The sequence below is a fragment of the Bison bison genome, unplaced genomic scaffold (genome assembly GCF_000754665.1).
Source record: "Bison bison bison isolate TAMUID 2011002044 unplaced genomic scaffold, Bison_UMD1.0 scf7180017864529, whole genome shotgun sequence".
Taxonomy (NCBI): Eukaryota; Metazoa; Chordata; class Mammalia; order Artiodactyla; family Bovidae; genus Bison; species Bison bison.
The window spans coordinates 3871812-3889317 of record NW_011495079.1 but is presented as its reverse complement, the minus strand read 5'-3'; the positions used below and the strand labels follow the sequence as shown (position 1 = coordinate 3889317).

The 17506-nt window shown below is 40.2% G+C and overlaps 1 protein-coding gene and 1 pseudogene across 2 annotated transcripts in view; one reads left to right on the top strand and one right to left on the bottom strand.

Moving 5' to 3' along the window:
* Positions 1–17506, top strand: part of ANKS1B (ankyrin repeat and sterile alpha motif domain containing 1B) — a 1164394-nt gene that overhangs the window by 45199 nt on the left and 1101689 nt on the right. The window lies entirely within an intron of this gene.
* Positions 7249–9070, bottom strand: LOC104982256 (annotated as a pseudogene).

The following is a 17506-nucleotide window of genomic DNA, read 5'->3' as shown; positions in this document are numbered from 1 at the left end:
TCTTCTGTGCTCAGGTTTCTTTATAGTCCAACTCTTACATCCATACATGACTACTGGAAAAACCATGGCCTTGGCTAGATGGACCTTTGTTGACAAAGTAATGTCTCTGCTTTTTAATATGCTGTCTAGGTTGGTCATAGTTTTCCTTCCAAGGAGTAAGCATCTTTTAATTTCATGGCTGCAGTCAACCATCTGCAGTGATTTTGAGCCCCCAAAAATAAAGTCAGCCACTGTTTCCCCATCTATTTGCCATGAAGTGATGGGACCAGATGCCATGATCTTCGTTTTCTGAATGTTGAGCTTTAAGCCAACTTTTTCACTCTCCTCTTTCACTTTCATCAAGAGGCTCTTTAGTTCTTCTTCACTTTCTGCCTTAAGGGTGGTGTCATCTACATATCTGAGGTTATTGATATTTCTCCCGGCAATCTTGATTCCAGCTTGTGCTTCATTCAGGCCAGCGTTTCTCATGATGTACTCTGCATATAAGTTAAATAAGCAGGGTGACAGTATACAGCCTTGACGTACTCCTTTTCCTATTTGGAGACAATCTGTTGTTCCGTTTCCAGTTCTAACTGTTGCTTCCTGACCTGCATGCAGATTTCTCAAGAGGCAGGTCAGGTGGTCTAGTATTCCCATTTCTTTAAGAATTTTCCACAGTTTGTTGTGACCTATAGAGTCAAAGGCTTTGGCATAGTCAATAAAGCAGAAATGTATGTTTTTCTGGAACTTTTTTGCTTTTTTGATGATCCAGTGGATATTGGCAGTTTGATTTCTCGTTCCTCTGCCTTTACTAAATCCAGCTTGAACATCTGGAAGTTCATGGTTCACGTATTGCTGAAGCCTGTCTTAGAAAATTATGAGCATTACTTTACTAGCGTGTGAGATGAGTGCAATTGTGTAGCAGTTTGAGCATTCTTTGGCATTGCCTTTCTTTGGGATTAGAGTGAAAACTGACCTTTTTCAGTCCTGTGGCCACTGCTGAGTTTTCCAGATTGGCTGGCATATTGAGTGCAGCATCATCTTTTAGGATTTGAAATACCTCAACTGGAATTCCATCACCTCTGCTAGCTTTGTTCATAGTGATGTTTCCTAAGGCCCACTTGACTTCACATTCCAGGATGTCTGGCTATAGGTGAGTGGTCACACCATCATGATTATCTGGGTCATGAAAATCTTATTTGTACAGTTCTTCTGTGTATTCTTGCCACCTCTTCTTAATATCTTCTGCTTCTGTTAGGTCCATACCATTTCTGTTCTTTATTGAGCCCATCTTTGCATGAAATGTTCCCTTGATATCTCTAATTTTCTTGAAGAGATCTCTAGTCTTCCCCATTCTATTGTTTTCCTCTATTTCTTTGCACTGATCACTGAGGAAGACTTTTTTTTTAATCTCTCCTTGCTATTCTTTGGAACTCTGCATTCAGATGCTTATATCTTTCCTTTTATCCTTTGCTTTTCGCTTCTCTTCTTTTCACAGCTATTTGTAAGGCCTCCCCAGACAGCCATTTTGCTTTTCTTTAATTTCTTTTTCTTGGGGATGGTCTTGATCCCTGTCTTCTGTGCAATGTCACGAACCTCTGTCCATAGTTCATCAAGCACTCCTATCAGATCTAGTCCCTTAAATCTATTTCTCACATAGACAAGTATATTTGTATATATGACTTCCTTCCTATCTATACAAAACTAGCATTATATTTATCCTCTCAGTTTATCCTCTCTTCTTCATTGTGAGATGTATGAAGAATCCATGTCTTTTTCTTTGTTATATTAATCTTCTGAGATACCTTAGTATTTAAGACCCCCTGATTGTAATCTTTCCCATCAAACCTTTCATTGATGTTATTTATATTAACTCAGATTTCATTTTGACAGACTGTTTGATTAAAATGTTTTCCTTAAAATGGACTCAGAACCTTTCTTAACATTTCACTGTTAGGGTGCCAAAATACCAGAGACTTGTAACTTTAAAACATGTTTATTGGGGACTTCCCTGGTGGTCCTGTGGCTAAGACTCCATGCTCTGAATGCAGAGGGCCCGGGTTCCATAGCTGGTTAGGGAACTAGATCTCACATTCTGCATATAAGACCCAGCACAGCCAAAAAAAAAAAAAAAGTTATATTTATTTGATTAGAGGAATCACATGGGTAAGTATTTCTGAATAGGATATTATTATTAGCAGATACACCCTTTCTACCTTCTCTGGTAATTCTTTTGCTACTTTCTTGACAGAGTGGTTATTCTGTGAGGTCTTATGGGGTATGGAATTGGGAACACTGCATTAGGATCAAGGGTTTTCAGTTTATATAAGAATTTGTGAAAATGTAGTTCTTTGAACTGAACTGAACTTTGTTATTAGTTCTTATGATGCTATTGGGCAAGTGAAGCTAATAATATTTTCTGCATTTTGAAAAAGTTAAAACGCCAAAAAACCTAACTTTTCTAATTGATACACATGACTCTGGAGCCTTATATTTTGTTAAAGTTTTTACTAACTTATTTACTTCTTAACATCTAGTTGTCTTAATTACCTCATTAAAAGTATTAACTCTTTCCATGCTTCCTTTTCCTCTCTTACCTCAGTGTATCCAATTCCCTTTCCTAATTGGTGAAATTCGAATGAGTGAAAAAGAAAAGTTACCTGGAACTATGATCCTGATGGGATTTAAAACCCCTCATGACTAAGTTCTTATCAAGTTTGTTTTTAAAGTGCATTATGTGTGTTTCCTCTTTCTCATGCTGTCTTTATTCACAGTTGTGCTGCTTAACACATCATTCAGGAAAATACATACAATGAGATTAGATAAACCAGCTATTAAAACCATTATTAGCAACTTTAGAAATTAGTGAATAAAGACTGAGTATCAAAGATTATGTGTTTATCTCTGAATTTTAGTTATGAAAGCCATCATTTTTCCTATGTAATAGGATAACATTGATTTTATTGAATAAAAATTTGGGGACTAGTTTATTTCCATATGACTTGTGTATTAATGGTTCATAATAAATGTGCCCTCTATAATAAGGATTCTGTGATTTGTAACAAAATAATAAATTTCAGCCTTCCTCCAAATGAGTTTAAGAAAATACTAAACTTAAAACTTTGTTTTATAAGTTATAAATACCAAAATGATATTTATTGACGACCCCATTTTATAAGTATTATGGTTTTCCTGAAAGTTTCACTGATCACAACACTTTATAGAATTTTGTATTACTGTATTATATTTTTTAATATAACATTTTTAATGCTATAACATTAAAAGCTCCAGATAACATGGAGCTCATTATGGTTTTTAATTGTGCTTTCTAATTTAAAAAGTCCCTTATAAACATGAGCAAAGAGAGAGTATTCCTGGGTAACCTTTGCATTTTAAGTAGCCTCAGTGTTAGTGATGTTTTTAGGGCAAATATTGAACACATGTAATATTTTGAATAATATCAATTTATGAAAGTTTATCAATTTATCCAGTGATTATAGAAACCACTTGAAGTTAACTTGTTCAATTATGTAAATTTCCATAATGATTTGCACACAATAGGGGTGGCTCAGAGGGTAAAGTGTCTCCCTGCAATGCAGGTGACCCAGGTTTGATCCCTGGGTCTGGAAGATCCCCTGGAGAAGGAAGTGGCAAACCATTCTGGTATTCTTGCCTGGAAAACCCCAGGACATAGATTTTGGACAGAGAAATCTGGTAGGCTATATAGTCCATGGGGTTGCAAAGAGTCGGACATGACTGAGTGACTTCACTTTCTTTTCACTTTCCTGGCTCCAACCAACTGAAACCTAATTCAGATCAGTTTAGGCCAAAAAGAGACTTTATTTACTAATGTGACTGAGATTGAGAGGCAAAGTGAGGCTAAACTTAAGGAATGAATGGGACAAGGGAGTTGGGTATTATCAGCAGGGCCCTTTTTTCAGCTCTAGCTTTTGCTTCTGTGTGTTTACTTTGTTCTCTTAGGCCTGATTACTGTGCATGGCTGATGGTAAAAAGGGACTTTAGTCAACTCTCTTTCAGTTTCTAAATTGAAAAAAAAATCTCATTTGTATGTGTAGCTTTTTATTGTCTCAGCTTGAATCAGATGTCCCTCCTTTCCCATTGGCCAAGCAACAGTGTCCTAGAGGATAGAAAGGATTTTCAAGAAGATGCCAGTTTATATTCTAACTACATAATTAGAGATGGGGTAGGAATATTTCCAGTAGGTTGTGCGGTGGGGATTGGGGGACATGGGGAAAGGGGATGATAATCCCAATACCTTTTGAGATGGGGAAGAAAGGGAAAGGTTTGGAGAATGTATAGCTGTTTAGGAGAGATGCTTTAGCAAGAGTCAATAGGAGATCATTTGAATTCTGTATTAGTCAGGGTTCTCCATAGTAACAAAATCAGTAGCATGATACACACACACACACACATACAGACACGGTGGTTTAGTTGCAAAATCATGTCTAACTCATGTGACCCCATGGACCCTCCTCTGTGCATGGGATTCTCCAGGCAAGAATACTGGAGTGGGTTGCCATTTCCTTCTCCAGGGAATATTCCCCACCCAGGGATCAAACCTGCATCTCCTGCACTGCAGGTGGATTTTTTACTGCTGAGCCACCAGGAAAGCCCACATATATGCATAGTAAATATAAATATAAGGAATTGGCTCACATGATCAAGGAGGCTAAGTCCCAAAATATGTAAGGTGAATTGACAAGCTGAGGACTCAGGAGAGCTGATGGTGTAGTTCCAGTGTGAAGATCAGTAGGCTTGACCCAGGAAGAGTCAGTGTTTCTGCTTCAGTCAAAAGCAGAAAAAAACTGATGTTCCTGTTTAAAGGCAGGCAAGCAGGAGAAATTCTGTCTTACCTGGGCGAAGGCCAACCCTTTTGTTTTATTCAGGCCTTCAACTGATTGGATGATGCCTACCCATATTAAGGAGGGCAATCTGCTTTACTCAGTCTACTGATTTACATGTTAATCTCATTCAAAAGCATCCTCATAGAAACACCCAGAATAATGTTTGACCAAATCTCTGGGCACCCCATGCACAGTGAAGGTGACACATACAGTGAAACATCACAAGGTGCTACATGGTAGAATACGGGTTGGGCTGTGTTTTGTACTAAATAGTTCTAAAATAGAGCAAGTTTAGATTATACTGATAAGCATTAGATATATAAATTGGCAAGCCTTGTTGTTCTGAATGTTTTTCATTTTTATTATAGCCAAAACATAGTAACACTTTATCATCCTATAAAATGGGAAGATATTTGGAATGTGAAATGGAGTATATAAACAACCAATCTTACGATAAATGAAACTGGAGTCTACTGGCCTAAATACCTGCTTAAAAGCCATCCATGTAGATATGGGATATAAATCTTCAAAAAAAAGAGAATACATCTATTGAGGAACTTCCTTGGTGGTCCAGTGGCTAAGACTCCATGCTGCCAATGCAGGGGACAGAGTTCAGTCCTTGGTCTGAGAACTAGATCCCAGTAAGCCACAACTAAGAGTTTGCTTGCTTCAACTTAAGATACTACATTCAGTTAAGTTCAGTTCAGTTGCCCAGTCGTGTCTGACTCTTTGTGACCCCATGGACTGTAGCACGCCAGGCTTCCTTGTCCATCACCAACTCCCGGAGCTTGCTCAAACTCATGTCCATTGAGTTGGTGATGCCATCCAACCGTCTCATCCTCTGTCATCCCCTTCTTCTCCTGCCTTCAATCTTTGCCAGCTTCAGGGTCTTTTCTAAGGAGTCAGTTCTTTGCATCAGGTGGCTAAAGTATTGGAGTTTCATCTTTAGCATCAGTCCTTCCAATGAACATTCTGATTTCCTTCAGGATTGACTGGTTAATCTCCTTGCAGTCCAAGGGGCTCTCAAGAGTCTTCTCCAACACCACAGTTCAAAAGCATCAGTTCTTTGGTGCTCAGCTCTTTATAGTCCAGCTCTCACATCCATACATGACTACTGGCAAAACCATAGCTTTGATTAGATGGACGTTTGTCAGCAAAGTAATGTCTGTGCTTTTTAATATGCTGTCTAGGTTGGTCATAGCTTTTCTTTCAAGGTCCTACGCTGCAACTAAATTTTCTCCCAAGATCCTGCATGCCACAGCTAAAAAAGATTTTGCATCCCGCAATAAAGATTGACAATCCTGGAATATGCCAGAGTTAGGACCTCGTGGAGCCAAATAAATACATAAATATATAGATATTAAAAAATACATCTATTGAGTTAAAGAAGTAGCTGAGAATTTCTTTGAATGTTAGATATGGTTAGGGAGTATTTCAGTTTGTAAAAAATTAAAGTCAGCTTTAATTTAATTGGGAGAAAAGGGTGGCTGTTAGGTGAGAATTATGTTATTAACTTTGTACTGAAGTGAAGTGAAGTGAAGTGAGGTCGCTCAGTCGTGTCCGACTCTTTGCGACCCCATGGACTGTAGCCCACCAGGCTCCTATGTCCATGGGATTCTCCAGGCAAGAATACTGGAGTGGGTTGCCATTTCCTTCTCCAGGAGATCTTCCCGACTCAGGGATCGAACCCACGTCTCCAGCATTGCAGGCAGACGCTTTAACCTCTGAGCCACCAAGGGAAAAAACTTCCGTTTTATTGTATTCAATGGGTAAAATCAATTTATTTGAAACAATTTACCTTTTCTTTTGCAACAAAAATTTTTAATTAGGTTATGTACATTGGTTTTTCAGTCATAATGCTGTTGCACACTTAATAGATGTAATGTAAGCATAACTTTTATATACACTGAAAAATGAAATAATTCATGTAACTCATTTCACTGTTGTGGTTTGGAATTGAATATCTCTGAGGTGTACCTGTGAATGCTGTAGGCTTTGCAGGTCATGTCTCTCTTGTAGATGCTTGATTCTGCCATAGATCATATGTAAATGAATGGGTGTGGCTATTCCAGTAAAACTTTATTTATAGAAGGAGGTGGGCCAAATGCCATAGTTTACAGATCCTTATCTGGTCTAGTGCTCTCAGGCTAGCAGAGAAAAGAGGAGGGGAGGGCTGGATGGCAGATTGACCTAAGGTGCCTGGTTCAGAGGGGTCCACTTACAGGGCTATGCAGCTTTCACACCTTTGCCATGGGACAGACAGGTTTGTGGATACCTAAAATGACTACTGCCAGCCTTGTTGCATGGCACAGAAGGAGCAGGTCAGCTCACCAGGCTCAAGGCTCTTTCCCTCAGCAACTTTGGGATCCCACTTAGCTCGCCTTTTTCTGTGCTCTTGCGTTTTCTAAGTCAGAATGTCTCCAGTAAGAGATCGGCCCCCAAATTTCTCATTCCTCCTCTTGTGAAGGACAGGTGGCTGACATGGTGACCAGTTGGCTGTGGTGGCTCTGGGATCACTGAGGTTCTGTGTTTCTATTTCTCTGTTAGGTATAGACCTAACATTCTCCAGTACATGTAACCCCAAACCTAGTTGTGTGGGGAAATGTAGATGGGACTGCTTACATAAGCATGGCCCACCCTCATCAATAGCTGGCCTGGGCCCAGGGCTCCTGGGGAGTGACTCCTGCTGTGAGAGCTCCCTGGGTACATGTGGCCCTTGGGCTGTGTACTCGCATTCTTCTTTAAAGCTGCTCTGGGCTGGGCTTGCAGACTGTCTGCTTCCTCTGTTTTGACATGTGACACAACAGGCTGTGAATCGTTGTTCTTGGCAGGGAGGGCAGGTCAAGGCAAGCTGACAGTACTGGGGAATGAAGCAGAGTTTATACTGGTCCCATGGGACCCCATAGTAGGAACATTCTGACACTAAGTCACTGTTGAAAGATAAGACCTGATGCTCATCGAAAGCAACCAGCTTCCCTATGTAAAAGCCATCAGGTAACTCCTCCAGGTACTTGTGGACCACCCGTGAGCTGGAACACTCCTTGCACACTCCCTTAGCATTGAGGTTGACTGAACCCCACTCACAACAGATGCCACAGTGCAATACATCAGCACCCTCTTTTTGAAAAGTTCTAGATTTTCATCAAAGTAGCTGGGGAAGTAACTGAATTTCCTGTTGTCTGGGGCTAAGCAGCCCTAGAATTGTCCTATTTTGCTTTCATAGGAGTTTTTGCAGTCCAATAAGATTGTATCACTTTCTTCTTGATTTTCCTGAGACAGAAACTTTTCTACTTTGTGAAGTTCACCTAGGGATAAATGGGTTCCAGTCTTCTTGTAGGAGGTCTTATTGGGACTGATCCCCATGGGCACAATTTCTTCAAACTCACCAACACACAGTTCTGGAAAATAGCAAACTCTTCCTTTGCTGGTCTTAAAATTGTCCTTACACATGTAATCCTCACACAGTGGGCAGTAAAGCATCACTTCTATGTAGAGTCTGGTGGCTAATCTGCTTCCACCAACTGTCCCATTCATTCCTTCCATAGCAAAACAAACTAGTAGTGGCTCTCCAGAGTCCCATGATGAGGATTCTCAATCACATCCGGGCTCCTTGAGAAAGAGGTGAAGCCTCTTTCTGGGCTTGCCTGTGAAGTGCAGGTGCTGACACAGAGCTGTCTGCCAGGCACAGACCCAGTCAGGATCCTTCAGGTCACAGTAGCGGTAATAAAGTAGCAAGTTCCCCTTCATCATTGCCCCCGGTCATTCATCAGCTCATCAGGGCTAAAGCAGCCTATATCAGGGAGCCAGGCAGACACTTCATGGTTATGGGTAAGGTCCTCTATGAAAAGGTTCCTTTTATCTGCAGACTCAAGACTCTTGGAGGTGCTCAGTGTCACAGCCAGCTGCTTTAAAGCAAGTGGTTTGGAAAACCTCATCAGCATGTTGTGTTGCCACATGTCTGTGGATGCTGATTGGGTCTGTTAGCAGTTGCTGATTCCACCATTTTTCTTTACATTTAAAAGGAGGTACTAGAACTTCTTTAGTTTTGACAAAGGGGCAAATGCCTTTTTCTTTGCAAATGAGTATTTCTTTTTGTAATGACATCTAACTGCTTTGAGTCTGCTACTGGGGTTGATAAGACCTGTGTCTTTCAAATCCAGGTCTGAAAACCTTAAAACACAGGCCTGCAGGTCATTTCCTTGGTCTGGTGGAGTGAAAGAAGGCATCTGGTTTGGTTTCATCAGTGGGCAGATTTCTTTCAGTTAACTATGTCCTCACTCTGGAAGTTAGGCCATTGACCTACCTGTTAATGGGCTGATCAACCTTGCCCCTTCAGGATACTCTTAAAGCTTAACATTGTGTCATCAAGCACAGGAGAAATATTTATAGAATCTAGCCCCAACATGACAAAGCAGGACAGAGAAGAGAGGATTTGGAGCTGAGATACAATAACTTGATAACTAGCACACCCCAGATCTAGTGTTTGTTTTGATTTTGGTGCTTAGGATTCCTGGACCGTGTGTAGATAGTATAAATTTAAAGCTGAAAGTCTTGAGGGTAGGTTATAGTCAAGAATTCTCAGGAAGACTTTTTTCATTTTTCCCAGAGCCCAGGCTGAAGCACATTTCTTTTCATCTTGTATGCTAATGTAAGGTATCAGCTTTCTACAGAGATTTGGATCTCATCTGGTCAAAGGCTGTAAAAACCCAATCCCATTGGTTACCTAACTGGAAAACCTTTCCAAGGTAAATTGCAGGTAAGCTCTTGAGCTTATTGCTCTGGTTTGCAGTTTCATTTTTTTTAGGGATTTCTTTCACATTCTCTTGAGCTCCTAACTACACTTTTCTATCCATACAGGGTTTTATTTATTTGCTTTGTCTTATTTCTGTGCCAGTGTAAGCCTTCCTTCAACCACTCTCCCATCCTTTGTCATCACCTTCAAAGACATCTATTTTAGGTGTTGAGGATACAACAAAAGAGACATATCCCAATGTTCTCATGGAGCTCATCTTTTAAAGGGGAAATAAAAATAGATAACATATTACTCTATTAGGTGATGATAAGTGTTATGAATAAGAGTGAGGTAGGATAAAGAAATAAAGTAATGAAGATGCTGTTTCATAGAGGTCAGGTTAGGCCTTGCTGATAGGATGTTGGTTGTTGTTTAGTCGCTCAGTTGTGTCCAGCTGTTTTGCAATCCCAGAGTATTGGTAGTGTAATGTCAAATTCTGTAAGTGTTAATTATACATTTGTATAATGAGCAGTTCATATTGATGTCCTAAGTAATGTTAACTCATAAACTGAGCTAAGAGATTGGATATTGCTTCAATAACTCATATTAATATGTTTTTAAAAGATAATGGGGAAATATCCTGAGGACAATTCCTTGAGTACTGTCAGTCTTTAATATCTCCTATTATAAATGTTGCCAGTGTTGAATAATAAATGATCTATAAGATAATACACTATGCAGTGTTTTGACATGCATTATAAACTCATCATCTTTTCCAGACTCTGTTGCTCCTCCTGTATTCACTGCCTCTGTTAATGGTGCATCACCATCCATCTTGTTGTTTATGCCATTAGTTTGCTGTTTCCCCATTCAGCATGCATTTAAGTACCTGCTTGTGTTATTAGATGCTGAGAATCAGGGCAGGTAAACTAGAATGAGGTAAGTGAGGTACTTGCCTTGGGTAGAAAATTTAACAGGATGTGAAAAAACCCTCGGTAATCATGCCTTGGGTAGAAAATTTAACAGGATGCAAAAAAACCCTTGGTAATCATGATAAATACTATTTTAATGCAATGTTTTAAAAAAATCAATGTATGCAAAAAATCCATAATGAAGGGATTCAGATATGTCGTTGTTTCCATTAAGTGATTCAGTCATTTCCAACTCTGTTGCGACCCTGTGGACTGTAGCCCAGCCAGGCTCCTCTGTCCATGGGATTTTCTAGGCAAGAATACTGGAGTGGCTTGCCATTTCCTTCTCCAGGGGATCTTCCCGAGCCAGGGATCAAACTCTTGTCTCCATGTCTCCTGCATTACAGGTGGGATTCTTTACTGCTGAGCCACTGGGAAGCCCAGATTCAGCTTTGCCATAACATAAGCCCAAAAGTGAGTGCCTCATTTTCCAAACCTAAGCTCTGCCTCTGCTGACCATGTAATGGGAATACGTCATAGTGTCTGCCCATAAAGAGTTTATCAGTAGGAGGGGAGAGATGTGACTAAAGTACAAAAACAAAAGTCCACTAAGGTAGAAATAAAATAGGGATTCAAAGAAGAAGTTTCTTCAAAGGGGATGTAGGGATTAGGAAAGAACCTGGGTTGTCCTAGACGTCTTTCTTCCTTGTGCTATGAGTTGAGTCGCTCAGTTGTGTCTGACTCTGCGACCCCATGGACTATAGCCCACCAGCCTCCTTTTCCTTGTTTTACCAAATTTTGACTTCCTTTCAAAAATCCCTTTTGAATATATCTTTTATTTTTCTCCAAACCCTCTCCTATTTAAAATCCTTTAATAATTATCAATCACCTTCGTTATAAAAGCCTAAAAGGTATCCAAAACATTTAATGATCTCAGCTTTACCTTTATCTTGGCATTCTCCCTGGATTCAGACTTATACTCTGTCTGGTTCTCCAAATGGCTTTGTGTGTGCCATTTCCTCTTCTTGGGAAGTCATTGCTTCTTTTCTCCTCACAACTAAATTCTGTTTATACTTTAGCACTCAGCACAGACATTGCCTTCCCAGGGGCTGTGGTTTACATGTATGTGTCTTTGGTGCCTAACACAGGCAGTTAATATTTGTAAATATCTAGATCGTCCTTGGTGAAAAAGAGTTCACACTTTTGTGCCCATGCACATAACTTCCATCCTGGCCACCATGTTTGCTCTATAAGCATCAACATGGTTAAGGACAGAGGCTGTCTGATAATAAGATGGATCATGTTTTCCACCAAGATGCTCATTTACACTTTGTGTCTACTCTGCGTACTCCTATAGCGTCATCTGCATGCTTCTTTTACAGACCTCTTTGTGTCTGATTATCCATTATTGCTCCTTCCAGGCTCCTGATCAATTAGCAGAGTTGTTAGCCATTGACCAATAATTCATATATATCCTTACCTCAAACCACTTCTCTCTCATACAAAGATGATGAACCTCTGCCTGATGTTGGAATTTTCTTTCACTCCTGTCCTTTAGAATAGTGATACTCAGACTGACCATGTGAAGGACTTTTTGTTTTGAGTCATCATGATTGATCATTTTGTAAAATATAAAATCACACACTTGGTTTTTGCAATAATATAAAGTTATGACCAACCTAGATAGCATATTGAAAAGCAGAGATATTACCTTGCCAATAAAGGTCCGTCTAGTCAAGGCTATGGTTTTTCCTGTGGTCACGTATGGATGTGAGAGTTGGACTGTGAAGAAAGGTGAGCGCCGAAGAATTGATGCTTTTGAACTGTGGTGTTGGAGAAGACTCTTGAGAGTCCCTTGGACTGCAAGGAGATCCAACCAGTCCATTCTGAAGATCAGCCCTGGGATTTCTTTGGAAAGACTGATGTTAAAGCTGAAACTCCAGTACTTTGGCCACCTCATCTGAAGAGTTGACTCATTGAAAAAGACCCTGATGCTGGGAGGAATTGGGGACAGGAGGAGAAGGGGACAACAGAGGATGAGATGGCTGGATGGCATCACCGACTTGATGCACATAAGTCTGAGTGAACTCTGGGAGTTAGTGATGGACAGGGAGGCCTGGTGTGCTGCGATTCATGGGGTCACGAAGAGTCGGACACGACTGAGCAACTGAACTGAACTGAACTGAAAGTTGATATAAATGTTTTCAACTGTGTACTCTCACTGTTTATACTTGCATATATATAACTTGTTGTGGAATGATAAAAAACAGTTTGTGAGCTTGCTTTCATCTGTGGACCACATTTTAAGTAACACTGAAGTAGTTTATTCGTGCATGGGCTATAGTGTAATAGTGTATTTTTATCTTGTACCAACATATCAAATGGATCCATCTGTGAGCTGTATGTTTTCTGCAGCAGCCACTCTTTGAGAGTTGCATAATTTTTTTTTTTTTGGTGGTACATGGCTACATTGTTCCTTCTGATTTACTACCTGAAAGAGGGTAAAGGGTAAGTAATATCAGGGGCTTCCTTTGTCCCTTTCTATCATAATAGATCTTATTTCACAGGTCAAAGAACCAATGTTTGGGTTTTGGCTGCTGCTAAATATTTCCATCTCAATTATGTGTTCAAGGGCCAGATACATAACCAGATGGTGGGTCTGTAGACCCATTGGGCCAACTGTGAGATGGACTTGGACCTGGACTCCTTTTATTATCTGGACTATATATGCTTCCACTCTCACTGGGTGGCCATATAAGTATTTTGGGTACCCTGGTGTCAATGTTGGCTTAGAACCTATATCCAACAGTCCCTGGGCTGGATGAGTATTACTCTGTCACCATTGTTAAGCTACTCTGGTAAATTGCAGCACATCCCTTTGGAGAATGATTGGAGAAACATTGACTTTTTTTTGCTCAAAAGGACTCGTCCTCCCCTTACATTGATGGGCTTTAGGTCTCTGAACTGGCTCAGATCTGGAAACTGCACATAAATCTTCTGCTCTTAAGTCCTTCATCTTTTTTGGCTATAAAAGTCAAGCAATAGTGTTATTTTCTACTAATTGTGGGTTGAATTGTGTCCCTTAAAAATTCGTATGTTGAAATACTAAACCCTAGTACTTCAGAATGTTTGAAAGTAAGGTCATAGAAGACAAAATTAGTTAAGATGAGGCCATATTGGAATAGATTAGGCCTCTAATGCAGCATGGTTGGCTCTTAAAAAAAGGAGAAATTTGGACATGGAAAACACATACAAGAGATTGCCACATGAAGATGAAGACAGAGATTAGAGTGATGCTTCTCCCAGCCAATGAGTGCTTAAGATTGCCAGCAAACCATTTGAAGACAGATGGAACAGATGCTCTCAGACTGCAGAAGAAACTGCCCTTACTGACACCTCAATCTTGGACTCTTGCCTGCACAATACATATCTGTGGTTTATGTCACTCAGTTTGTGGAACTTTGTTATGGAAGCCCTAGCAAATGAACATACTACCCATCTCTTTTGCCTCAACAAAGAAAAATGGCCTTGAAGGTCAAGGTTCTCTGGTTGCTGCTCTGACCTTACTGTCTTTTATGCCAAATACATTAATCTTGCTTCTAATGGTTAAACGCTACCTCTGGTGCCTTCTATTTTGGAATCCTCTAACTCACATTGACATCCCATCACTGTTTCGGAAACTCATTAAGGTTTTCTTGGTAGAAGTTATAGTCTGAATCACAGGAGAGTGCCTCTGTGTAAATACACTTTTTTCTCTTTGGTATTCTTCCCCCTGCCTCAGCTTAACACCCTCAACATACACTTCTATATGTGTGCCCAATTCTCAATAACACAGTCAGACAGGGGCAGAAGCTTTTTCGATGAATAAACTATTTCTTCCCATAGTAGAGACTGTGTTTCACAATTAGAGTGATTATGATTAAGATCTGACCAAACTTGTTGGTCTAGAGGTGATGAAGGGAGGCAGGGCAGATCTTGAGGAGGACATCTTCCTCAAGTACTGCCTTTGCAAATCTCCAAGCATTTAGAGGCTGCTTTCCTTTATGAAAGGGAATGGAGTGGATCCTTTCAGCCCAGAGGCTTTGGCAGAATGAGTGTTCAATGTTCTTAACGAACCCAATATCACCATCCCGTGTTTCACTATCTGACTCTCTTCTTATCAGAGTAAGGGAGGTCTGCTAAGGCTGTATGTTTAGTCTTCTTTGTAGCTCAGCTACTCAGTCAAATATTAGACCTAATTTTCAGTACAGTCTGCTTTATGGGCACAGGAGATAAGATTTACTTTAAATGCTGATTTTCATAGCATTCTGTTTTTTACAGCTTGCCCTGCATTTTGGTAAGTGTTTTACCCAAGCCTGCTGGTCCCATTCTTCAGAGCTTTTTAGAGCAGTTAACAAATACTAACTCCAGAATATTACAGTTATGATTGCCCCCATATCTTTCAAGTATTAAAGCTGTTGTGTAAGCTTGTACATTCTCCTTCCTCCTCTTCTACATTTCAGTCCACCTCAGGTAAGAATTTTAGTCATTCTGCTGCTGTGACATCATATGGGTTATCACCACTCATATAGCAATAGAAATTGGATCCCTGATACCAGCTGACCAGTAAGTGATACTATTCTAGAATCCCATTCTGAGAGTCTGTTTTTTAGTACCACTTCTATTACCAACAATCTTAATTAGGGTTTTCTTCAAAAGCAGACACTGAGGTTAAGGATTTAGGGGCAGGAAATGTATTTTCAAGGTGACCCCAGAAAGTCTAGGGAGGAAGTGGAGGAAAAGCTGTGGGTTCTGAAAGTGGGAAGCTGTCAGCATCAGTATGACTGTCCATAGCAATGGCAAGAGAACTCACAGATGAGTCAAGAGGATAGGGTGTGGGCATTAACAAGGTCTCTACGAAGAGTACAGATGTAAAACAAGAGCACGGAAACTAGTACACAGAATTAAGCACTTAATAAATTTAGGTATTATTTCTATTGGTGGTTAATCAAAAAACAAGTAGTTTTTACTTATTTTGTTTGATTTTGCAGTATGAACGGATTCATTTAGGATACCTTTAATTAGTAAACTCCTAATGCATTTGAAGGGGGCCTCCCAGGTGGTTCAGTGGTATAAGAATTTCCTAAAGGAAATCAACCCTGAGTATTCATCGGAAGGACTGATGCTGAAACTCCAATATTTTGGCCACCTGATTCATTGGAAAAGACCCTGTTGCTGAGTAAGACTGAGATCAGGAGGAGAAGGGAGAGACAGAGGATGAGATGGTTGGAAGGCATCACTGACTCAATGGGCATGAATTTAAGCAAACTCCAGGAGTTGGTGAAGGACAGGGAAGCCTGGCATGGTGCAGTTCATTGGGTAGCAAGGAGTCAGACATGACAGCAACTGAACAAAAACAACATTTAAAAAAATTCTCTTTAATGTTTTTGTAAGAAAAAGTTAATAAATCCTGTGATATTGCTAGTGAGTATTATTGAACTTCATAAGTAGATGTTATGCTTTCTTTCCAGTTACAGTTAATATTTTTACAACATCATCATAACAGTCACAAAGACATAAGGAAGAAAATAAAGAAGCCATTTCTTTGGGCAAGGTTGTGGTCAGACCACTCAGGATTTTAAGTAAGTGTTTTGTGAACACTCAGGATTTTAAGTAAGTGTTTGGATTTTTAAGGCAACAGGACCTCAAAAAATTTCTATTCCATTTTCTACATTTGCTTATGAAAGGATTGTAATTTGACTAGTCTCATCAGTTTGTGTCATGACTCATATTGGAATTTGGGTCTCAGTTTTTGGTGCTGGGACTTTTTTCCCCACTCCATCAGATTTTGTGTACAAAAGTAATAAAATTGTACTGACAAACCTACTTGCAGGGCAGAAATAGAGACTCAGAACAGACTTATGGACACAGCAGGGGAGGGAGAGGGTGGGACAATATGAGAGAGTAGCACTGAAATATATGCATTACCATGTATAAAATAGATAGCCAATGGGAAGTTGGGCTTCCCTTGTGGCTCAGCTAGTAAAGAATATGCCTGCAATGTGGGAGACTTGGGTTCAATCCCTGGGTTGGGAAGATCCCCTGGAGAAGCGAAAGGCTACCCACTCCAGTATTCTGGCAAGAGAACTTATATGCAGAGTACATCATGCAAAATGCTGGGCTGGATGAAGCAAAGCTGGAATCCAGATTACTGGGAGAAATGTCAATAACCTCAGATATGCAGACGACACCACCTTTATGGCAGAAAGTGAAGAAGAACTAAAGAGCCAACTGATGAAAGTGAAAGAAGAGAGTGAAAAAGTTGGCTTAAAACTCAGAAAACTAAGATCATGGCATCCAGTCCCATCACTTCATGGCAAATAGATGGGGAAACAATGGAAACAGTAAGAGACTTTATTTTTTGGGGCTCCAAAATCACTGCAGATGGTGACTGCAGCCATGAAATTAAAACACTTGCTCCTTGGAAGAAAAGTAATGACAAACCTAGACAGCATATTAAAAAGCATTACTTTACCAACAAAGGTCTCTCTAGTCAAAACTATGGTTTTTCCAGTAGTCTTGTATGGATGTGAGAGAGAGTTAGACTATAAAGAAAGCTGAGTGCCGAAGTATCGATGCTTTTAAACTGTGATGTTGGAAAAGACTCTTGAGAGTCCCTTGGACTGCAAGGAGATCCAACCAGTCCATCCTAAAGGATATCAGTCCTGAATATTCATTGGAAGGACTGATGCTGAAGCTGAAACTCCAATACTTTGGTCACCTGATGTGAAAAGCTGACTCTTGGAAAAGACTCTGATGCTGGGAAAGATTGAAGGTGGGAGGAGAAGAGGATGACAGAGGATGAGATGACTGGATGGCATCACCGACTTGATGGACATGAATTTGAGTAGGCTCCAGGAGTTGGTGATGCTGGGAAGCCTGGCGTGCTGCAGTCCTTGTAGTCATAAAGAGTTGGACACGACTGTGCACCTGAACTGAACTGAATGAGAAGTTGCTGTATAGCACAGGGAGCTCAGCCT